Source organism: Cloeon dipterum, chromosome 1 (genome assembly GCF_949628265.1).
Source record: "Cloeon dipterum chromosome 1, ieCloDipt1.1, whole genome shotgun sequence".
In the NCBI taxonomy this organism is placed as follows: Eukaryota; Metazoa; Arthropoda; class Insecta; order Ephemeroptera; family Baetidae; genus Cloeon; species Cloeon dipterum.
The window spans coordinates 34,115,417-34,139,807 of record NC_088786.1 but is presented as its reverse complement, the minus strand read 5'-3'; the positions used below and the strand labels follow the sequence as shown (position 1 = coordinate 34,139,807).

The window sequence follows — 24,391 nt, the reverse complement described above, 5'->3', positions numbered from 1 at the left end:
GCGACACGATCCGCCGAAACGGCCGAGGAAAGATCTCATTACGCGCGAATTTCCATTTTACAGCCGAATTCCTGCTTATGCCTTTTACGAGGACTTTTCCAGGTCTGCCGTGCGTTATGAAGCAACTTTTTACGACTTGATGGACCTGTGTGTTCTCTGCCGATGCGTCACCCACAGAGCGCCCCGATTTTACGACGCCGACTTTTTTGCCGGCGCTCAGCTGTTGCTCCGGAGGGTGGCCCCCGAACGCCGCCGCCCCTAACTCACCCTTTGCTTAATGGACGGGGTAAGAGCTAGCTGGCTGGCGTCTCGTCGCACCCCACAGCCATTAATAAAACCACCCCCTTTGCAGTTGTTGCGTGTACATTCATTTGGAGGGAGTGTGTGTGTGTGTGAGTGTGGAAATGATCTCGGAATTCCGCGTGTCAACTTCGCAACCGCATTACGTCAGTGCGAATGAGACCTTTTGTATCATTGAGAGGGAAGAAAAATTGGGCAATTTTATTTGCCACGTTGGTTTTGTAACTCTCACTGCTGATGGTACTTTCGTAACAATTCTTAATGCTTATAGTAATCATATTTTACACTCAAATTTTATATTTTAGAATCAGATACAAATTTATTTTTTAAATAAAATATTCTATAGCTTTAAAATTGTTTAAACCGTTTAAAATAAGAATGAAATGAACCAACACGAGTTAATAATAAGTGATTTTAATTGAAAATCTGTTGAAAATAGTTCATAACTTACTTTTTCATTGGCTCCCTAGACCCTTTTGCATATTTTAACAAAATTAAAAAATTTAGAGAAATTATTTTTTGCATCATTATTTATTCCACCATCCTTTAATTCCATCCCTGCCACTTTTCAAGCTGGGACTTGCGCCTCAAATATTTACCACGACCATTGGCTTAGCACATTTTGACATTTATTTTTTAGAAACACATATGCTGCGGGGCGACGCGCGAGAATTAATTTTTTAGGACGATCCCAGCGGCTGAAAGAGGGAGCATCCTCGTGCGTATTGTTTTTGCATGCGAATTGTGCACTTTGGGGCCAACTGGGACGCCGGTTTGCGAGGCAAAAACGAGCCGACATGGCCGGCGATGAAACGCAAAACGACAAACGTGCGGTTTCGGGCTTAATTTAGTGTGACCACAGTGCGCGCTAATCAATAATCGCGCTCTGCTCTCGAATTTCGATTCTCTCTCTCTCTCCGCTCTCCTCTCTCTCTCTCTCTCGTGAATAATTCAGCAGTGGTCCGCTGTTTGGCGATATCCTCGCGCCGAATTATCAGGAGATCAGCCCAAATTAATTAACCGAGCTGGTTATTTTGTTTGCCAGCAGCGCGGCTAATGGAGAGGCCGCGGCGCCAACAAATTTTACCGCCGTTGTCTCTGTGTGCCGCGCTATAGCTAGTGTTTGCTTTTTTTCGATTTCCGTTGCGCAAAAATTATCTCCTCGCATATCCAGCTTCCATTTGCGTGAAATCCCCAGTAGTTTGTTGCCTGCCAAATGTAGTTGTATGCAACGTGCCTGTCGCAGGTGCGACGCGGGTCTGCATAGCTCCGCACAAATGAGGAACGCGCTTGACATGCACGATTAATTGGAGAACGTTATTTAATTTAAACGACATCATTTCAATTCAAAATTGAATCTATGCAGAGCTAATGCGTGCATTGCACAAATCGATTTGAGTCTTTTGAGGTCAGCGGTAGCTTTGGAATATTTCCAAAGTGGAACGCAGCTTGCAAATGAAAACTCGCATTCATCCCAATAAATCAGAGCGATGCAATACAATTTTTCGCTGGATTAAAACCAAGGCTTTTTGCACTCATTCGTTTGGCTTAGCGCACAATTTCTGCTCTCTCGTCGAGCGCTGATTAAGGCCCGATTCCGCGAGAGCAGTGATTGCAGTAGCAGAGCGTTGGCGGCGCAGTTGTGCGCATGCAATTCATTATCGCAGCCCGCTTCGACAAACACGTTCGTTCGTGTAGCGAATGTGTTTCCGTTTCAGGAGGCAATCCTGACGGCACCGATCCGTGCAAAATGTGTGTGTTTGCGATGCAAAAGTGATGACTCGTCTCATTCGCTCAAATCTGCTCGCCTCACTAATTAACGACTCGATTATACTTGCCGATATTCAAAGCCTTCTGTAGAATTAATGTTTGCGAGAGTTATGCAAATTGCGTTTTTTAATCGATTTCCACTCGCGAGAGAGCCGAGAGTTAATTAGCTCCGAAGCAATTTAATATCAATTGCTGCGCTCTCTATCCGATGAAGCATGATTTCTTAGCATTCCATTAAAGCCTTTTCTGATCGGGTCGCCACCCATGCTTAAAACGATTTATCGTGTTTCTCGTCAAAAGATTAATTTACGATGTTGTGAGGCTATGAAATGAGGAATAGTTTGTGAAATTCCGCGTTGATTGAAAATTTTTGACAAATTTAACTTTTCGCACTGATCCCACCATCCCAAACGAATATAAATTCGACGGACCAGAGTTTTGTTTAAAAATAAGCCGAAATTCAATTAGCGAGATCGAATTTTCGGCCGACACGTGTGTAATCAAATTTCCGTTTGATTGGCTCTTTGTTGCGTCGGACGGGCGAGCTTTGCACACAAGGGTGGTTTGTATATGTGAGGGAGGCATGTGAACACACCCCCAGCAGCACTTTCCGCACCCGGCCATCTTTTAAAGGGCATCATATTCAAATGAATGGGCTGTAATTGCCTCTACGTGACCACGCCGGTGCAGTGTGTAAATTGAAAGAGATACATTTGTGCCGCTCCAAATGACGTCCTCTCTCGCAGCCGCCTCGTGTTTAAAATACGTGCCTTTCATCTGCAATGGTGCATTTAAAGAGAGACGACCGAAACGGACAATTTAACTTCCAGGGAAATTCGCACGTGAGCTCGTCCGCACCCTTCCGTTCGCTGTACTGTTTCGCTTCCCCTTTCGAAAATTTGCACTCGCCCAGTGCAGTTTCACGAGAGAAGTTAAAACTGGGGAGTATTTTACAGAACACGACAAAACAAAACAACACAACAGTTGTTTTTAGCGCACTGTTTACCACAGAATTTGCACTCTCAGTTCTCTCTGACAGCTGAGTGATTTTACAAGTTTTTACAATTTAAATCGTGGAAATTCTGAACATGTCACTGTAAAAAAAACTCTCTTTTAATATTTTGAAAGTGAAGGTGTCGAAAAATGAGGGGTTAGTATGAAACTGGTTGGTGTTAATTTATTAAAAGCATAAGTCACCGGAAGAAGAACTCATTTCCAAAAAGTCTGAGTCTTCCTAATTTGATGTCAACCTGAACTTTATACCAATTTCATAATGTTCTTTTTTAAATCTTGATTTGGAGAGTTGTGAGGAATTAAATAATTATATTCAGTATCTCATTTCTCGAGATGGGAGAAGATAATAAGTTAGCATTGTGTTAATTTCATTGTAGCAGACTGTTCTCAAACAAATCATAGAGCCTCATGAGATGCGAAATTAGATGTGCAGAGGATGATTTAATCTGTTCTAGGAATAGAATATGCGCTTAGCTCAGCGAGCTTGTGGTTTAATATCAAAAACGAAGCTGGATTAGACGGGCCGCGTCTGCATAATGGAACGTCCTTCACCGGCATTATACTTCATCTACTCAACGTGGCTACGTGAGGTGCACGATGCACATAAACACAAGCAGAATGTACTCTGGCCGGAGAGCAATTTCCAATCTCGTGGGTGCCCCGTGTGTTGTGCTCTCGGTATCATTTTAAACAAGCCAATTTGCAAAAGCAGAAGTTATTGCTTCGAGCAGGCATGCAGGCTTTCCAATTCAATTACTCGCCGCGGCGGCGGCGGCGGCGGCAACACAACGGCGCTCAACTTTTCCAACGCCGCGTACACTCTACACTACATATTTTGCATGCATGAAAATTTACTTTGGCGCAATTGAATTTGCAGGGTGGTGATTCATAATCGGTGCAGCCCATAAATAATTCAGGCGATATTGTTGTTTGCTGTTACTCCTCCGTCAAAAGCGCGAGCGCGCAGGGGTCGGGAAATGAGGAGTTATCGCCCCTTGAAGCTGCAGTGCGGTCGCTCATATCGAATGCAAACTTTTGCCGTCTGCCTTCGCAGAGTGCATATCGCCTGCTCCTCTTTCTCAGCCGCCGCCGGGGAGCAAACTTTGCGCGCACGCGAGACCAACTTTAATTTATTCTCATAACAACGCTTTTGTGTTGGCGGGTCGAGAGAAAAATCGCCATGAATGCTTACTTTTCATTAAACGATTGTAGTTTCTGCCGAGAGAATACAGCGCTAGCGAATTTCGCAATTAAAATTTCTCATTACTGCTCCTTTGGGCTAGCTGACGATGAAAGATGATGATACTCTCGGATCTCGTTCAGTGTATCCCAGATTTCTTTTGCCCAGGAGCGAGCACAAAAGGCACGAGCCAGCGATATTCTCTCCGCTTCTTTGCCTGCTGCTACCGCCGAGCATTTGTTTGCCTTCTTTATTTGACTTACATACAAAAATATCCGCGCGCTGCATCACAAACGAGCAAGCCTCTTCTCGCTGCATAATGCAAGGCAAACATTGCCTGCACGCCGGCATGTAGCAACAAACCAGGTCGTGACCCGCACACACTGGTCAGCGCAAAATCAGACCGAATTATTTATAATGAAGACGTCCGTGTTCGCCATTATTCTCTGCTCGACAAAAAATATGCAAATTGTAACACACAAAAATATGTACATTTTTAAAGGCATGAGACAGATACGGAAAATGGTTCTAGATTTATGCTTGGCAAGTCTTCTGAGGGAAAATTACTACAGTTTTTAATTAATAGGAAATTATCAGCTGGGTCCAGATGTGCGATAAAGTTGGTTCCCACTGCGCAGATCCAAGATGGCGTCTGAATGTGGGAAACAAAAAACTCTCTTTGGATTACCGTACGAGTGTTAAGAGTTTGTTTTTACGATTCAAAAGACACAATTTGTACAATTAATGCAATTGACGAAAACATGGTTCTTTTCGTGCATTTTCACGTTACCATTTTTTCGCGCCATACTCCACTCGACGCCATATTTGCGCGTCGCACGAATCTGGACCCCGCTGGAAATTATTTATATAAAATGCATTGAAACCTCGAGTCAGGATATTTATTTTATATTTTTAAAATAAATCGAAAGCTGTAGCATAAATGAAGGGACAGCCTTTCAGGAAAACTCCCCCGTAAATCGGACTTGGAATCAGAGAAACATCTATCAAGAAGCGAGATCAATCCCACCAGTTAGAAATTCGCATCGCAGCAGCATCGATGTCGAGTTTAACCTCATCACGCTGCCTTTAATCTGATTTATCAGTTTGTATCAATCTTTGATGAAATCAAGTTTGACCCGAAAGTTGCAAATTCAAAGGGTCGTGGAGCAGTTTAATTGGCAGCCGGCGGATCACGCAGCGGCAGCAATTAGATCATCGGCAATCAGTCAGCAAAAGTAGCAAAGTGTCCTGGTCGAGCGTCGTTTAATAGAATTAGAAGGCAAGCAGTCTTAATGGGCCCCGTGGTTGGGTGAGAGAAGAAGTTGGCAATCACTGAAGTTTTCACCTCGTCGTCTCCGCTTGCGAGCGAGTGTGTGTGTGTGTGTTTGCTTCTTTTTGTTCGCCGTTCGCCCTGCTGGCCGATTGATTCGCAATCCTTTATCCAGGGGCCCTCAAACAACCTGATTGGTGTGCACTCTCCAGAGATTCGTTCGCGCGCGCTCTCTCTCTCCAAAGTTTGCACCATTTTTATTCTCTCTCTCTCACTCTCTCTTACAGAGGCTTTCAACACTCTCTCGCCCAGCGGAATTTTCGTCCTTTTCGGACTTCCACTTAACTTTGTCCGTTAACTTTTATCGAATTGCCCACCTTTTGTGCGCGTGGCAATTATTCCTGATAGTGCGCGCTTCTTATTTCGATTGCAATTTTGCCCCCCTGCTTCTCTTTGGTGCAAACAAAGAATTAATCGCCGGGAGCAGCAGCGTGGACATCCATTATTCCGACTTGTCGGCGGCAACACAGGAAAATGAGGTGTGCACACACACACACGCAGACACGGCTGCGTGCGGAAGACCCTTTTCTCGCACTCTCCTTGTTCCTGCGTTGCAAGATGTTGGCCGTAAAATAAACACGGAGGTGCAGGACCATTTAGGGGCAGTGCTAATGTCTTGCTATTGCCAGGATATTAAGCCTACAAATTAGCCGTGCAGATGGAGAGACTGGCGGTGCACCTCCATAAATTATGACCGGCCCGCCGTATTAGGGTCTTTTATTGTACCCACGGCGAACGAGCCCGCAATGTGTAAAGCGACCCTCTAATATCGGACGCCGGATACATACGTATACCTAGCCGGCGGAAGGACGCCTGCTGCAAAGAGCCCAATATTGAAAAAGTTTTGCTCCTCTTGCAGCTGTCATGACACTGCAAAATCAATGCTAGCAAAACGGATTAGCGGTATTCAGGCCGAGTTCCTGTCCCTGCACAACTTTTGGCACTTTCTCCTCTTAAGACAGGGAGGAAAATCTCGTTTTTCGCAACCCTGTTCGATTTATAAGGCAACCACGTCCATTTTTTTCTTTCTTAGAACATTGAGATCGTTCTGATAAATACTAAAATTTTGAATTATTTATCATCTAACGAAACTGACGCGAGGATCAACATATATCAGAACGAGCAAAATCTCGTTGACAGCCAAGTTTTGTAATAAACGTAATCTAACTCGCACTCCTGAGCAAACGCATGTTAATTAAAGCAAGCAAACAGTGCGCGGAGCTGCTGAGTGAGTTTTTCCGGCATTCCAGTTCAGTTTTCCCGGGGCCGCCGCCGTTGAAGCCTGGCGGCTCAACGCCAGCCTGCCACCCCTTCGCTGGGTGGCCCGCGATGAAAAGTTAATTCCAATTGTGCAAAAGTGCGCGTGGATCTCATAAAACGGTAAAAGTAATCCTGCTGCCTGCCACAATGCCAACTCACCGGCGCCGGCCTAGTTAATCCCAGCGCAATTTTGAGAACAAATTAGCTGCTGACGCGCGCGCTGAAAAATGCTTTCCGACCCTTCAACCCTTGACTTTGGTCTGCTGGCCGGGCGGGCGGGCAAAAAAGTCGCCGTTTGCGAATTTATTCAGGATTCATAATTCAAGGCTTAGGCTCACCGTCCGATTGGTGCGGGCATGATTAAATATTTACCTGCTTATCAACACACGCCTCCGCCCGACGCTCCCTGCTCCGACTGAGGGTGGCAGGGGGCGGATAACACTGAGAGAGACCGTAATGGCTTTGTTTTAAATAATAAAGCCCTTCTAACTCTGTCTAACTCAAAGGCTCCCTGTCTACATTTCTCTCACAATCAGTCAGCGGCCTTCAAAAGAGCTACGCGGAAACTAAAATTGGCAACATTTGTGTGATTTTTATTGTTATTAAGAAACAAAAGCAATAAAACAGTAAACATCAAATTTGTTTTATGTCAAATGTTGTATTGTTGGAAATAAAATCCGGACATTGAGTTTCCTCGCTATTTTTTTTTACTCTCAGGAGTGAAAACAGCATCCAATTTATAGGGCTTCCCATGTTATGCCAAACAATAGTCTGAAAATAAATGCTACTCAGTTCACAACGAGGAAATACGTTGCCCGGATTTTTAACAAATAATACATTTAGTTTTGGAGCCCTTGTCAGTAAATTAATGTCCTTCATATTCCAAAATTAATTAAGCTCGGGCTTGCGTAAATGAAAGTCGCTAAAATATAGCGAATTTAAATAAAAATCACTGATGTATTCTTAAATTCTTATTAAAATCTACGAAATTTAGCCCAATTTCTAAGTCACCCCTGATTTTTGTTCAAACAAAATCTGAATGGATCATTCTTTTTTTAAATTCGAGGCTTTCCCTTTTGATTTGGTGTGCAAAAAAAATTCCTCGACATAAATACACCACGCTGAGAATATCGAGAGTAGTCGGTCGCGCTGCGTGTTCCGCGGACCAAGTGAAAGACAAATTAATGTTATGAGAATATTTCAACTGAGAAAAATGTTAAAACTGGCTACTAATTTGTCTCGTCAAGCTCCAAAACTCAAAAAATCTTGATTTAATGTTTTTCCTTCTATTTTTAAATACTATTTTAATTTAAACTGAAAAAAATGGTGTATCATTGTTTAATCTTAAGTATTTTATGATTTTGCTTTTGTTCAGCCGTTCTCATACCGCGCGTCTCAATTTTAGGTCCCCGAAACTTGGTACTCTCGCCGTTAAGCGGGGAGGACTACATTATTTACTTATGGATTATGATGAGATGGCACTCTGGTGGAAAATGCAATATCTCTAGTCGGTGCCTCGAGACACTGTGGCAGCGTTGCGAGCTTGCAGCAAGGGGGGGCTTTCTAAATTCATAGAGCAAACAGAATAATCAGGCAAAACAAAGCGCCGTTTTTCACTCGGCTCCGTTTGTACTTGGCGGCTCAAAATTAATAAACGCGCAAGTTGCCAACTGCGCGTTTACGCGTGCGGCGGCGAGTTCGCTAATTCAACTTTTGGCCCGGCTTTCAAGTTTGCGCTGCGTTACACGTACACAATCCTCAAAGGAACTCGGCCCGGCACCCGACTCTCGCTGCTAATTAGCGTTCGCAACCCGCAGCCTTTTTCGCCGTCCTTTTATAATGCACTTTGAGGACCGGGTGCACAACAAAAACAGGCGCGTTAGTTAATTGTGTTCCAACGAGAAAAATGAGAGTAGAAAAATTAAATAAGCTTGCAAATTGCCGTCTTTGCGGGTGGCAAACAATTCGCCGTAAAATTGCCCATTGCAAGAAAATAGAGGGCGGAGGCGCCGTCTCGGTCGTATTTCATGTTGGATGCAAAAGAAACGAAAGGGTTGTTGTCGCGGAAGTTGTCGCACGCTCGGCTAAAGAACAATTTTCCGAGTAAACGATCGCCTCCTCTTGCCACGGGGCCGCGGGGGTAATTTGTACTTGTGTTTGGGCCGCTGCGCGAGATGAGAGGCTCGACATATTGCATTTGCGGCGAGCATAACAAAGACAAATGCACCGGTCGGGGCCACTTGGCGTGCTCCATTACTCAAAAGCAGCCTGTGCGCAAAGAGAGAAAGAAAGAAAGGAAAAAAACAAATGGATTCGCCACTGCAGCTCTTTCAGATCCGCTGCAGCGCATAAACGTTCAAACTGCGCGACTCTTTTTTTTTATAGCTCACCGTTATAAAAATGCACTCCTGATTCGAGGACACCGACCAACAGCGCAGCAAAAACATAAACGCACACAGCACATACACAGTGGCCGAACGCATAAAGACTTCCAGCTGAGCAAATCCTATCAAAAGAGCATAAATTCCCCGACGTCACTCTGCCTTTCGCTCACCCTCCTCCACCTTAATACGCAAAAAAATAATTCTGATCGCACTTTAGTTTTTCAACGTCACCTGCAAGGCCCTTGCTTCTCGGTCATGGAGGGAAAGTGACATTAGACACCTAGGAAAGCCACAATTGGCTCTCTTGAGGACAAAATGTGTTGTCTTTTTTAAAAGAAACAGATTTAATCGATTTGTTTTCGACGCTTCTATAAAAAGAGAACCCGATCGACCGGCCACGTGCTTCGTAGAGAGGGGGAGTGGCGAAATCGGGGGCGGCTCGGGGCTTCAGAGCGGCGTGGACATCAGCAAAGTTTTGCCAGCAGGCACAAGGGTCAACCGGCGAAGGCATTGTGTTGAGAGGGGCCAATTTCTCTCTGCCACGCCACGTTTGGCGGTCTCTCTCAAAAGAAGCGGCAGACACTTCACGAATTACCAGCCCGGCAGCGCCGCGCCATTTAGCAACCCGCATTTCGGTCCCGGTGTGTTTTTGCCGGGCGACCAGTGACAAAAAGGGCTTGTTTTATACTCGGGCCAAAATTAAACAGCAGCCCCGACTAGATCGCGCACGTTTTGCCCACCCACAACACATGCAGACAAACTTTTGTGCGCACGAGCAAAACGCTGCTTTTTTACTCACCGAAATGTATCCAGCTCCTTGGACAGCAAATAAAGATGCTCGTGCGCCTGAAAAAGAGAAAATTAAATTAACCAATGCGTGTATCGGAGAACTGATATTCGGGGGAAAAGCAATTTTAGAGGAAGAAACCGGAATGCTCCCCCCGTTTGCGCCGTCGGAAGAAAGACATTTTTCGGATTGACTACGAGCAGGGCAATATTTCCGCGGAGAAATTCCCAGCGGACCTCACCTTGCATTGTGAATGCAAGAAAGTGCCTGGTGCAGATATAGCTCCAGTGAAATGCAGCTTGGGGAGCGAAAAATGCCGAGTGCTTGCTCACTCACCAGCAGCGAGCTGCAGTTTTATCGATGCAGTGTTGCTTTTTCATCCCTCTCGCAGAATTACACTCCGTTTGTCTCGCATTCAGAGCAACCGCAGTTATTCGCTCAATGCAGCGATTCGCCGAGCGGCAAATGAGCCGCAACTAATTCCATGACTGATAAGGCTACATTTCCTTGACACCGAGCGCACCGTGGATTACTGCATGGAAAATATCAAATCTGCCAAGTTTTAAAAGATTAGAATGCAGCTTGAAAGAAAAGCGAATGCCATAGTGAGTTCACAGCTGCAAAAAATTTGTTATCTGTAGATTTCTCTGTGTTACGTCGTCGGTTGTGCCAACGAAATTACTGCAGCATTGGTGTAGCTTTGTTCAACAATAAAAAAATTCTAAAAGGCATTGTTTTCTCATATATGTAATCTACAACATAAACAAGCTGGAAATTTCTAAATTATTCTTGTCACATTATTTATTAAAGGAGGCTCCAGTATTTAAAATGTCCATTTTACAGACTGAAAAGAAGAATTTGAGGGGAAAAATCCTCGTTGATGCGCCCCGTAAACATCAAACGTTCAAATTGCGCGTCAGAATGTTAACTGAAGTCACTCAAAGGGGCCCGTGTTCTGCTCTCATCTCGAGACTTTGAACTCGCGAAAATTCCTTTTGATTTTCCTCACGGATGACAAATAAAAAGTTTGCTGCCGTGATTGCCTCTTTCTGCAGTACCAGAGAGAAAAAAGTGTATATTTTTTTTGTTTCTTCCTTTTTCACTTCACCGCATGTATGCCAAATCATTAGAGCTGAAAGCTCAGCAAGTGAAGCAGTGCGGAGGAGTACGATTAGAATATCATTAGGATCTCATTGTGCGCGGCTGCTTGATCAAAGTGCACGGAGTCTGATTTATCAAAGAGCTGCAGCAATAACAACAGTGTGCTGGCGAATAATAATTGGAAATGAATGGCTCCGCTGGGAGCGTGCGTCGTCTCCCGCAAAGTCTGTCTGTTCGCCAGCATTGAAATGCTAACCATGCATCAAAGGGTGACGTCCTCAATTGCTTCTGGATTTAAAGTCAGACATCCTCGTTACGTGATAATGACATTCGCAAACACGACTCTCAAACCAATCATACGGCACAGCCAGTCCGAGGCCGGCCGGAAATTGCGAATTGCGCGCCGGAAATTGGTCAAGATTGACTTTTGTGCCGAGATCGATTCCGGCGGCGGCACCGGCGTTTTATTTTGGACCCAAATGCTGAGCCGTCGCTGATTAAAAAAAAGAAAAAAACGGGTTAAATTGGATGAGAAGCAGCGAACGAACGGCGTTATTAGTTCGCGAATAATGAACGACTAATGAAATTAAAATGTTGACGGCGATTTTCCCCTGTTTTCCGTCCTTCGCAATGATGCACCTGATGCTGCGTGTGCCAGGGGCGGCTAATCAATACGCCACGCCGCCGGGGAGGAAGAAAGAGAGAGAGAGAGAGAGAGAGGATGAAAGGTGCCTTTTTAATATCATGAAGAATGGATGGATCTCGCGAGTGATGAAGAGAGCGAGCGCAACGTCAAAAGTTTTGTGCGGATTATGACATGACGTTTGATTGAGAGAGAAAAGCCCCGCCGCTCTCCGCTCAGCCGCTTTCGGCCAACTTTTAAAAACTCTTCCTTGGAAACTCTTCGCCATTTATTTCATCTCTTTTCGCATTGAAAGCGATCTTTTAACCCTCACTATTTCCAATTTGCCTTAATGGATAACGTCAGAGAGCATGATACAAAAATAAAATATTCCTCCGCCACGCCGAAACTCCGTGAAAAAACGTGAGTGATATTAATATTAGTTTTCAGAGTTCTCTCCGGCAACCGCAAATGAATCAGTGCTCAAAAAGAGATAGGATCGCATTATTCTCTAATTTTCTAACTTTCAACATCTCCGTGAAGGGCAAGCCCTGCTGCTCTAATCAAAATTTCAATCGCACCACACCGCCCGCACACTCGATATCGCAAAACCATATTTTAGCATTCTTGAGGGGCTGACGAGGGTGCAGTCACCATTTGCGTTGCCTCTCTTGCACAGCTCCGATTCATCATCGGCAGCACCACCATAACGAGTTTTATTCGGCGTCCACAGGCATTAATGCCTGCATGTGAGAGAGCCGTCCAGCCGGGTGCCTATTAATTTTCAGTTCACTGACTTTCCATAAAGTGGAGCGCACACTTTGATGTGGATTTTGCGCGAGTGCGATCTAATATACAGAATCGCACACACACACACATAGAAGTGAAGAAGAGCCGTCGCCACCGCCATAGCCGAATCAATGCAGGCGCGCATGCAGGCTCAAATCCGGCTCGCCGCATTATAATATGCAAAGTTTAAAGCGTTTTCAATAACACACGCTGCTGGAAGTGAGCAGCAGCAGATTTCGATATTGCTCAGAGGGGAGACCACGACTGGATGGCATGTTTTACACGAGTAAAATTTGAATGACTTGCCTTTTTTCGCCTCTGTTTAAAAAAGGGTTAATTTAGTTGTTGCTGAGATGTGATTTTAAAGTGGAATGATACTGAGCAAGAATTGAAAATTATTTAAATTGTTTGATGCCATAAACAATTTGTTCAACAATTTCCAATAATAAAAAAGGACCTTCCTACAATAAAAATTCAAATTTTGCCAATTTTCTTCAAAATGTACAGTGCTTGAACATATTTTCTTGGCATATTCCGATTCCTCTCGTCGAGATCTGTTCAACGGTGTACGCCACTTATTGGGGAAACTCTTGGTTTTGAAATTAAATCGGATTTCAAGTAAGGAGACAGCCATTACCATTTGAAAAGCACGCTAACTTTCCAGCCAATTTTCTCGAAAAAATACAGTGCTTCTTAGGTCAATTTTTACTTTAATCCTAAGGGACGAATTTATGCATTGGCTACAAGCATTTTTCAGGCTTTTGCAGTATCATTCCTCTTGCAGCTCATTAAATAAAAATGGCAAAAACTTAGAAAATTCATTGTAGCTTATCTAACATGAATTAATATTTAATTGTTGAACTCCTACAATTGTGAGGAAAAGGTTCAACTCGAGACTGATTTCTTGATAAAATTGTAATGTGGATTACTGATTACTTGGAGCTTTTATTTTATTGTTGAATATTGATTGCATTGCATTGTTAAATCTCAGGAAATATGTAGTTGAAACTGGTCGAGTTAACTAAACACACTCTGAAAACAACGGGAAATAATTCCCCCTCCTTGAAAATAAGACGCAATGAGACAAGAAAAATTCACAAGCCTCAAATTCCATCCAATTATTTAATTTTAAGGAGAGAAATCTGTTGGAGTTCGTGCTGAGAGTGATTTTATTCAAGTTCAAACAATAGCTTTGAACAAAACGGCTTCGGCTCCATGTCGAGGTTTCCCCTGTCGGAATCTCTCTCTCCGTCTGTGCTTTGCCTTCGAAAACAAACTTTAAACTAATTTTTGCGCAGCAGCGTTGGCAAAGGCAGCCAGAATGCGTGTGCTGTGGTTGAGAACTTGGGTTTAAACCGTGTGTTTCATCTCTCAATATTGAACTCGTTTAACTTCTTCTTCTTCTACTGCTCCGTCTTGTGCCGACGCCAAAGCCGCTTTATTCAAAGGACTTGCGCCGCTGAGCTGCTGATATGCCGAATTTCCAGCTACTCAGCATAAGCAGCGCTCCTTTTGCTGCTCCATCTGGGCCGCATTTTTCCGCCTCCTCAAAGCTGCTTTGAAGAAACGCGAATGTATTATAATTGGCCCGACGGAGTGGCTTCAATGCAAGTCAATTAGAAAATTTCTTGCACTCGCAGCCGAGAGCGGCATGCAAATCGCGACCGGCGACCGGAAGAGTTCTTTGTCACTCGTCGTCGGCCTGCCAAAGAATTCCCCCCAATCTCGCGAAATATGTATAAAAGAGAGGAGTCGTAATTATATTCTAATTTCACGGCTGATCGCGTACCTGCTCTCATGACACTGCGACAGCCGGCAGAGATGGAAATGAAAGTGTAGAGTGGAAAATTCGCCGTCGCCGTGTTTATTAGATCACGCAGCAGGCATTCAAAGGGAAAAATCGCCGAGATTCCAGTAGAAGCAGAGAGCAGTGTGATTGCTAAATACGCTAGCTAGCTAGCTGTCTGCCTGGCTGCCTGTGCCTGCGTGTGTAGTGCGTGCCGAAAGAGAGAGAGAGAGAGAGAGTGGCTGAGTGAGTGAGGCACCCTTCAAAAGAAGCCGGCTGAATAATGCGCTCTCTTTGCCGCTGCTGCTGCGAAAATATATGCAAACACGCTGCTTTTGAGCGAGCAGCGAAAGGCAGGCGTGATAAATTTTGCATTTGTCGGCGCGCACATGCATCATAGCCGGCGAGCGCGCGCGCTGTTTATTCACTAAGGTGACGCCCGAGGAATGTAAATTTTTTATCAGGCAAATATGCTGCCGGCGCAAAAAGCAAGCCAACTTTTAACTCGTTTTCTTCCCCGGCTGGCTGCACACTTCAATGGAGAGCGCGGCTCCTTTCAAAATACTGTTGACATTTTGGTTTGCAGCAGGGCAGGCCTGCTTTTCATGCGCAAAGTAGCTGCCTCTGTGTGCGTATCGCTTCGAGCCACCGAAATTTATACCAAATCCGCAAACGGGCGCACAAAAGTTGCGCTTTCCGACGGGCCAAATTGTTTTTTATTTATGGCCGGCAAATCGCACGCGTTTCTGCAAACACAACCGAATGCAAAATAAAGTACCTCCGCCGGGAAAATGAATAATGGACCTTGAAAAGTTTGCTCCTTTGGCGGCGCTTCATCGCTAATGAATAAACTTTTGTCGACTGCTGAATATAATATGATAATGCTCAAACTTAACAAAGCAGCCTCAGCCCCGAATCTCTCTCAGCGCACGTAATCAGGATTTGGCTTTTAAAAGTCTGCGAAAAAATTGCGACACGCACTTTCGTAATGCAAATATCGTGTTCCATTGAGCAAAATGCCATATTCCATTAAGCCGAAATTCCAGCACGCACGAGGGGTGAATCGTATTATTATTATAACATGTACGAAATTTTCAATTTCCCTCCGCCGGCTCCGAAATCTCATATGAAAATGCTTTCGCAGCCGCCGTCGCATAGGCAACAACGATTTGTCCACAATAGAAAATTCAATATCGAGCGGCAAACTTCGTGGCGCATATTGAAAAAGCCGCTCCGCTGCGAGGGCAGGAGATTCGAGATTAGGTGGCGGCTATTTAATGACCCTTTGGCGCGGAAAACATAATTTCCCCATTTAACGAGGGGGCGACACTTCAAGTAAGATGAATGGACCGCAGCAAGCAGCCTTCCGAGGCTGGAAAAATTGCCTCCGTCCAAAGTCTGGCTCGAACTCGTGGCGACGGACGGATGCTGCTGAGTCACTTCCCTGGCCCCGGAGTTTTTCCACGGCAAACACCGACTGGACGCGCGGCGAAAAAATTAATCATGTCTGTTGGAAAAGGAGAGCGAGAGAGAGAGAGAGACTCTCGCACAATGTGAAGCTCACGTCCGCTCCGAAAAGACCTGCGTGGGTAGGCAACCTGCTTGTCGCGCCGCGCCGGAATAGCTGAAAATCCAATTTTATCTATCTGGTAGACGATTTTTTTACATAAAACTGTCGTCGTTGATTTCTAGCTAAAATTCATGCAGAAAATAAGGATTGATTCCCAAAGCGAGTTTATTATCTGGGATATTAAGAAGGCTGACAGGTTTAAGGCATTTGCTGGGTGTTTTTATTTGAAGAAAAGGCTCTAAAATTTCAAAAGATTTTCCTAATTTTTCGGTCTGCGTTGTAAATTAATGGGATCAACAGTTTTACTTTTTAGTTTTGATTAAAAACATTTAACAGTAGATGCAGTAAAAAGGTTTGGCTCCACCGCAAAAATCCCCAACCCCGCAAATAGAATTTATTCTTGACTTTAAGATTGCTTTAAAGTTCAACGCTTTTCACGCGAGTGATCCAATTACTCGTTACAAAATAAAGGAGAAAAATAAATTTAGGCTCATATTTTTAATCAAATTGACAATAGATTCCATTGGAAATTCTCTTTCCAGCGATTATTACTAAGCAAAAGTGCACGCGGCGTGAAAAGCATTAAATTTTGTAGCTCATTGTCTAGGAAACTTACTGAGTAAGTTGGGTAAACATTTAGCTTATTCTCAGTTTAAAAAGAAAATATTTTTTTCTTAATACGCAATATGAGAACCCCCATAATCCTCGATTAATTATCTGTTATAAAAAATGATATTGAAGATTGAAAGATCAACCGTGTTGAGCGATGTTAAATTAATCACAATTAATGAGAAAAAAGACCAATACATCTCTGTAGAAAAAATCTCAATTGCCTCAAACACAAAAGAAAATAAACAAAAACAGCAGAGGCGCAAAGTACGTTTGCGACCATTAAGGCATAGCGCGCAGCGATATACACATGTGTGCCCGCCCATCTGCACACCTACACCGGCTAGATAGCTAAGCAAGCAATTGTACAGCACGTATGTACATACATGATGTTCTGGTGTGTTGTTAGAGTAATGGAGTTTGGAGTTGTAATGCATGGCAGGTCGAGAACAAAGTATATGAGCTGCCGCCGCCGCCGCCGCTGCTGCTGCTGGTGCAAAAACAGACATATCCACATCAGCCGTCAGCGTGCAAATACGGGCCGCTCCGTCTTTGTGTGTCCCCTTTTCACTCGGCACAGTCAGCCGCCGGCGGTGCATAAAGAAACGCGCAAAATTATCCAGCAAACTTGCTCAAATATTCAATTATAAGCGCCGGAAAAGAATTTTAATGTGTTTGCACGCGGCACGTAAATTGAATTTGTTTGATTTTTGTGTTTGTCGAGTCTGCTGGTAACGAGGTCGCAACTTAAATGCAAACATCCAATTTATCCTCTTCATTTTCATAACAACTGCAAGCAGACTTGCGAGTTAGTTGCCTCCTCGAGCAAAAGGGTGAGAATTTGTCTAGGGTCTCTTTTGAGGGCGGCCGGAGGTCGGAATTATGCAAAAAGGGGAATTCAGATGTCAAGCTCTTTGTGAAATCGAACACCCTTTCTTTCATCTCGAACGCACAGGTGCTGGAGGAACGTACTTTGCAACTCGAGTCGCTTTGCATTAACAAAAGCCAACAGGCGGCTGGATGACTGGCTTCAAAAGCATGCACATACGCTTTTAACCGTATTCGATGTCTTTGCGCCGTACTTTTCAACTCGGTGCAGTCTGAGCGGCGAAATTAAGTTTGATAATAACAAAGTTGAATCCTCCCGAGAGATGTTCGCTCTCGTTCGTCTTCAAGATGATGAAGCACACTCTCGAGTTGCAAACAGCAGCAGCATCCATGCCGGCTGCGAGATGTGAAGATGGATGGCGCGTTCGCCGTCAGTGCACCGTGAATGATGGCACTAATTCACTGCACCTCAGCTGCTTCTTACGTGTGCGCGCACAGCTCCTCCTTTTTGCTCTGCACTCTGTAATTTGATGTTTCTTTGTGTTCTGCAGTCAGCGAAATTGCAGTTTCTTCTTCCGCTAATCCTTTTTCCTGTCATTTTACTCCCGTGTGTTCTCTCGTCATGGCATGGAGCCACTGTGCATATGCACAGAGAAGCGTAAAAAGCGATCTTAAAGTCAAGAATAAATTCTATTTGAGGGGCTGGGGGATTTTTATGGTGGAGTAAACCTTTTTACTGCAGCCCCTTTCATCTACTGTCCGATTAATCCCATTAATTTACAACACAAAATCTTTTGAAATTTTAGAGCCTTTTCTTCAAATAAAAACACCAAGCAAATGACTTAAATCTGTCAGCCTTCTTAAAATCCCAGATCATTAATAAAATCAAGAATAATAATTTGTAGGACTTCTCAACGGAATCACAGTGCGCAAATGAACAATCCCGCCTCCCGTGCGTCAGTAGCAACAAGTTTTGCGTGTCGAAATACACATTAATTGGCGTGCGCCTGATTAAATTACACTCTCCCGGCGGCTGCGTTAGCCTGACAGTGCTCATCTGGCAACTTTTGCCGTGCTGCAAATGAGCAAGTTGGTGCGGCAGCCACACAACGAATAACCAACGCGCGACTCTCTGCATGCGTGCGTAATGATAAAACACGCAGTGCCGAGTTATAATTTCATTTGTTTTGCGGCAGTTTGCGCTCGCAGGAGAGACGAAATGCAAAAAGTTTGTGCATTAAGAAAGTGGGTGTAAACGCCGCAAGTCGTGTTATTTCTGTGTGTGCGAGTTCGCCCGCCGAGTCTTTTCATCAGGAATAACAAGCCGGGCGCTCTTCTCCCGCGCTGCACGCACGCACACAGAGACACACATTAATTAATTCCACGCCCCCTTCTCGTCATGTCGGCATTAATTATTTTAGCATTTTGCACCAGCCAGCAGGCAGCGAGAGCGAGCGAACGAGCGACTTTACTTTTGTCAATGTTCGAGGTGCTGAAAACTGATACACACGCACGCGGCGCCAGCGAGTAATTAATTCACGGCAGCATCCAGCCCTCGAAACAACAAAAGCCTCTCTCGCTCACGAAATCAGCCAGCTGCGAGAAATTGTGACAAGCCAAAAGCCCACTTGACGAAATCAACTTTGAGTATACGCACAGCAGCCCGTCGACTTCATTTCCGTAACCGCGCTCCGTCGCCCGCAAAAGCCAGCCATCGCACGCTAGAGCTAGAATTAACGCTCACGCCGAGGGAAATTATATTTCAGCCAAAAGCTGATCCGATGTTTATGTTGCGGCGACCTCAGCCTCTTCATCGGCTTACCATCCGATTTAATTGGGTATGTATTGCCACAAAAATCCCATTAGTGGTTTTGCATAAAGCGGGAAGTCTAGATTTTGATCAAAGAAAATCAGTTTTGATCAAAGTTTAAATTTAGCCACTTTCCGAGAAAATCGACCATAAAGTTGCACAGTCTGCCTGCCATTTGAAAATCGAGGTTGATTTCGATTGAGAGGAGAATTTTCGTTTCGTCGATTTGACCACGACTAGAGGAATCAAAGCCAGTTAAGTAAACATGACCGAGTCGTGCAAATCATCGATATTATTGGCAAAACATGTTTTTATTGGTTCCTTTGATTGCTCGTGTGTAAAGCTTCATTGCTAAATAATTAATCAAATCCACACTAAGCGAATTTAAATTAATCGTTGTCCTCTTTTTTTATACATATATAAATTTGGCTTCATTTTGAATTTGTTTTATCGCTATCCGTGTATAAACACCAATTTCGCCGGCATTAGCAAAGTGGCTGCGGCTGGCGGGAAGCAAAGGACAGGTTCTGTGCGCGCAGCTGGGAGCGAATTTCAACTCCTTTGCCAACAGTTCAGACTGAATTATTTGCCTGGGCAGGAACGTTGCGAGTTTCTCCATTATTTTTCTATATTATCAAAAAGAACGACGGCGCGCCGGGCAAAAAGCGTGCCACCAGAGGAAAAGAGAGCGAGCGGAGAGAACTTTTCCTGCCGGCTTTTATGGCCACCGGAGTCATTATTCACGCGGCTGGATTCACACATTGGTTATAAATCTATATTCTTCCTCGCGAAATCCCGTCCTAGAGAATCCTTTAATCTCCAGACATTTTTCCTGCCGCGGTCGATATTCCCAGCAGGCATTCGATTCTATTTGCCGACTTGCTCGATGGCTGCTGTATTAATGTTTGTTGCCGTCGTAAAATCCCATCAAAGCCATATTTTCAGTCACATGCCGGGCTTCAAATTTCTATTTACAGCGTGCACAAAGGGCTGAATGGAAATCAATTTTGATGAGGTGCTCTCCGGCTGCTGGGAAACAGATTTTGCTGCGTGCGCGCCACTTCCAATAAGTTTCTATCATCGGCAGCCAGGCAAGGGAGCCGCCGAGTGAAAGAGCAGCCTGAAATCCGTTTGCAGTGCAAATTCTGTGAGCGAAAACGACTTGGTTTTGTGCGTGTTGTCCGTTGTAAGACGCGAGCTAGCGAGCTACGGAGCTACGGAGCGAGCAGGATAAAAAGGTGCGGTGCTCTCGACTTATTTGAATGTAGCCGACGAGTTGAAAGAGCCGGAGAATAAAGAGGGAAACTCTTTCAGACTCTCTGAACGTGACAATGCTACTTTGTTGCGCGCCGCCAAAAGCACAACTCGCAGTTGAAAAGGCAAAGTGCACAATCTTTATGAAGTTAGCGCGCAAACGACGTTAGGCACCGCTATCCCGAGCTGACAGGAGTTTCGACTCGGGCCGAAATTCTAAAGGGACGCCGCTTGTCGGATAAATGGACAGATGAATGAAAATGATAACAGCCCACAATTTGCACGGTTTTGCGCGAAACGCTCGAGCAGCTTTCTTTCGCGCACGCAAGTGCCCATTAGCATGCAAATTTCGATGCAATTTTGATCAGCACTCAATCTGCATGGCGTGAAATTCGATTTCAGCTCTGCAATTAAGCAAAGACGACGCGTTAAGTGCGCCATAGGCTTTTCGCAGCTGGCGAGGCGTAGCACACATTAGGCAAATTCTTATCAAACACACGCGCGTGTTTGCGTGGCTAATTGCGTTATTCTGCGCTCAAAACAACGCTTCGGCAAGTTTAATTGATGGTATGCATGAACATGCCGCGCGCATTTACATATTATAACCGGGCGCTCATGCAGTCGCTTGTTAAACGCCACGAACGAGCGAGCAGCGCGCCGGCAAAACGTGTGAAGTGAACACGAGGCGTGCGTCCTTCGCGCTTACGCAAGAATCTGCCTCGATGAATTGACAGCTACATAGGTATGGACGACAGGCGAACGCTGCCCACAGACAACCGCAGTAATCTCGCATGAGCCGCTCTTGTTCCATTACTCCAGCCGAGTGAGCTGCGCTCATTGTCAACGCCTGCAAATTGACGTTTGAAACTGTCTAACCGACTTGCCACTACCACCGGGCTTGAACAATAAGGTCAGCAGTAAACTATATCTTCATTTTCGTCTTTTAATAAATACTGTTTTTGCAGTAAAATAATTGTTTTTTGGGGGGATAGAAAGATTTGAAATGATGAAGACCGATGAATTCAGATGAAGAATTTGATTGGTGTATTAGTTACAGTTGGAAATCCGATCGGACACTTAATCAAGTACAAGAACTGAAATTGTTTTTCAATAGTGAGTTACAAATTCTTTTTGTTTAACTGACGGTTGGACTCACCCCTTTGAATCGGGTTCTGCACAATTAAACGATTCACGTCAGCACCGTGTGGCTGACGGACGAAAACTGAATTCTTATTTTAAAATCATCTTTCTGCTGTTAAACAATAATGCAAAATTACAATAATTCAAACCACCGACCAAAGTTGGCTCCTAACAAAAAGCAGGACCGCGCTATTATAACGCGACAGTTTCAAATTATCTACTGAGTTTTTTTAAATGAATATTTCGTTTTTGTCCTCACTTTATGAGTAATTTAAAGCGATCTTCACATTTTTCTGTACGTCTGTTTTACATGACAGTAGGAATAAAAAATTGAAATGTGCCAAATGAGCAAAAATGACGCATAGTGAATGCTTTTAAATCTCATTTGACTACCTTAAATCGTCTAGAATTCTCTGAGAATCGTGACGAAAAACCTTAAAAACGTGGAAATGGGCTGGTTATATAAATAGAAAAAGTCAATTTTACGTTGAGATTAAACCTTTTTAGCCGTTATGAGTTTCCACTGCAATGTTCACAAAAAATGTGCTTCATTAGAAAAAAAATCTCTTCTCTTTTTGTTCATTTTTAAATTTTTTCATATATTCTCGGAAACAAAGGATCAGCAGAGTTTGACCTTTAATTTTGTGAAGTAAAAAAAGCTTCAAGGGAATTTTTGACTTGTCTGTTAGCTAAAAAGATCCCTTCCATTTTTTGGCCCTTAAGATTTAAGTCGATAAATAAGAAAATTAAAAAAAGATACAGATCAATTACAACGTCCAATCAGTTGGTGTAACGTGTTCTAAAATGTACAAAATTGCACTCTTTTATCCTATTATTCTCATGGAAAAAGTGCAAATCAAATACATCAAGCTTTAAAACTATTGCTCATTTCGTTCCGATGCAGTAGTGGTTTTCTAATGCGCTGTTTATGCAGCCAAGCTGGTGCTGTATAAGCAAACAACATTACAGACAACTCCGGAAAATCTGAAAAGCCGGCGTGTCTGAGGTTTACGCGATCTTGTCGACTTACAGGCCCACAAACACTCACAATGGGAAAAAGAGCGAAATAGAAACTAGAGAGAAAGAGAATCGGAAGAGAGGAGAGAAAGAGGAAAAGGCTTTTTCGTCAGCCAGTGGCCCATAAAGTTGGTTTCGCTCTCTCTCTCTTTCTCTCTGTCTCTCTGCGCTCGCTGAATAATGCGGCCGACTAGATCGAACTTCGCAGGATTCCAATCGGCCGCGCACAGAGCAAATCTGGCGGTCATTTCCGGCAGCACATCAAAGAGGGCTGCTGTTTAATCTGAAAATGGCGCCGGTCATTTTGCTGATTACGCAAGCCTAGTGCTCAACGTCGCAAATGAATTACCACACGAACGACGCCGACTTTTCTGTTGGTTTTAAATTATCCCTGATTTGAGTTGCTCTGTTTTCGCACACGCCTCGGATAATGGAGGAAACAGTAGCGCCGCCGCCGCCGCATGCGTGCGATTTCCCGCCCGCCACTTGATTCAATTTCCCATCGCAAGAGGAGATTTTCTCGGCTGTAATTTAATTAAAAGCACTCTCTGCTACGCTCCCTCTGTTTTTTCACAATTTTCCAACGAATCGCAGCTGTTCATGGCGACTCACAGTTCACGCGTTTAATTGAATTGGACGGGTAAGTTTTTGCAGATGCAGCCGCAGGTGCGAATTTCTTGCACTCGCCCTTCTCTTCTCGGAAAAAACTTTCACAACAGGCCACATTTGCATAATTAAAGTTTGCAACTCCCCGCGGTGATCACCGCCGAAATCTCCTCAGTTAGCATTAAACCGAATGAATTTGTTGTGTCTCTTTCCTCCCTGGAAAGCACTCGAGCGAGGTTATTAGCTATATCGCAGTCGAATTTTTCGCCTACGCGCACGCAGCATCTCTTACTTTTTATAAGACTGCTTTTGCTCCCCTAAAATGCAGCCCTAGCTCTCGAATCGAACGCTCTTTCTCTCCCCGCGGTGTCTGCCGTATAAAAATGCAGCAACAAAATGATGGGCTATTTTACAAGATCGTCAGGTCATTACTCGCGAACGAGCACGTATTTCCTGCCTCCTCTCGAGATCTCCTTCTAAAAACGGCTTTTTGAGCACACAGGCGGGCGGGCGGGCGGCGCGCTCACAAGTGCTGCGCGGGGAAGAGCACCCAGCATCTTCTATATTATAGCTCTCTCCTTGATGCACCTGAAATCGCGTGCGTGCATCCCGACCGGGATTTGTGCCGGCAAAAGCGATGCAGTATTGAATATTTATGCCAAGAGGGTTCTCGCCAAGGTATGCTGCCAAAGCCTCTTGCGGCAGATTTAAATAAGCCGTTAGAGGTAAACTCTTGCTCCAGCAGCGGCTAGAATGTTGATCTCCGCTCCATATAGAACGTCTTACAATGGATTTACATCGAGAATCTTTATTCATTTTTCCCGTAGAGAATGAGAATGTACAAATGGCCAAATTCTCTGATTGTGAGGATTTTACAAACTGAAGGACAACAAATTTAATATTTATACGTAGCAGATATTTTTTTATAGAAATGCTAAATTGATTCCTGTGATTGCTATGATGTTCCGAACTTCAAATGAGTTTAAATCAAGGATTTCCAAGCATAATGACGGAATTTAAGAATTGAGTATGGTTACAATCATTTTCTGACTATGCGTATCAATTAAAAACGAATATTCAAAGAGGTTTTGAAGGATTTCCAGAAAATATATGTAAAAATGTCAAAATGAACTATTTTGCACGCGATATATTGTACATAATGTGCACACCTTTTTTCAATTTTCTTGAAAAATGAGTTTCTTTAGTCAAATTGATTACAATCAGCGGGGGCCAG

At 44.1% G+C, this 24,391-nt stretch overlaps 2 protein-coding genes across 4 annotated transcripts in view; both read right to left on the bottom strand.

Moving 5' to 3' along the window:
• Positions 1 to 24,391, bottom strand: part of LOC135940600 (protein MTSS 2-like) — a 256,792-nt gene that overhangs the window by 126,577 nt on the left and 105,824 nt on the right. The window lies entirely within an intron of this gene.
• The window catches only part of LOC135940583 (discoidin domain-containing receptor 2-like), a 156,140-nt gene that overhangs the window by 108,045 nt on the left and 23,704 nt on the right, over positions 1 to 24,391 (bottom strand). For all 3 annotated transcript variants that reach the window (XM_065485532.1, XM_065485547.1, XM_065485539.1), the window contains exon 2: positions 10,038 to 10,084. The gene's annotated coding sequence lies outside the window, so the exon portion shown is untranslated. The remainder of the gene's footprint in view (positions 1 to 10,037; positions 10,085 to 24,391) is intronic.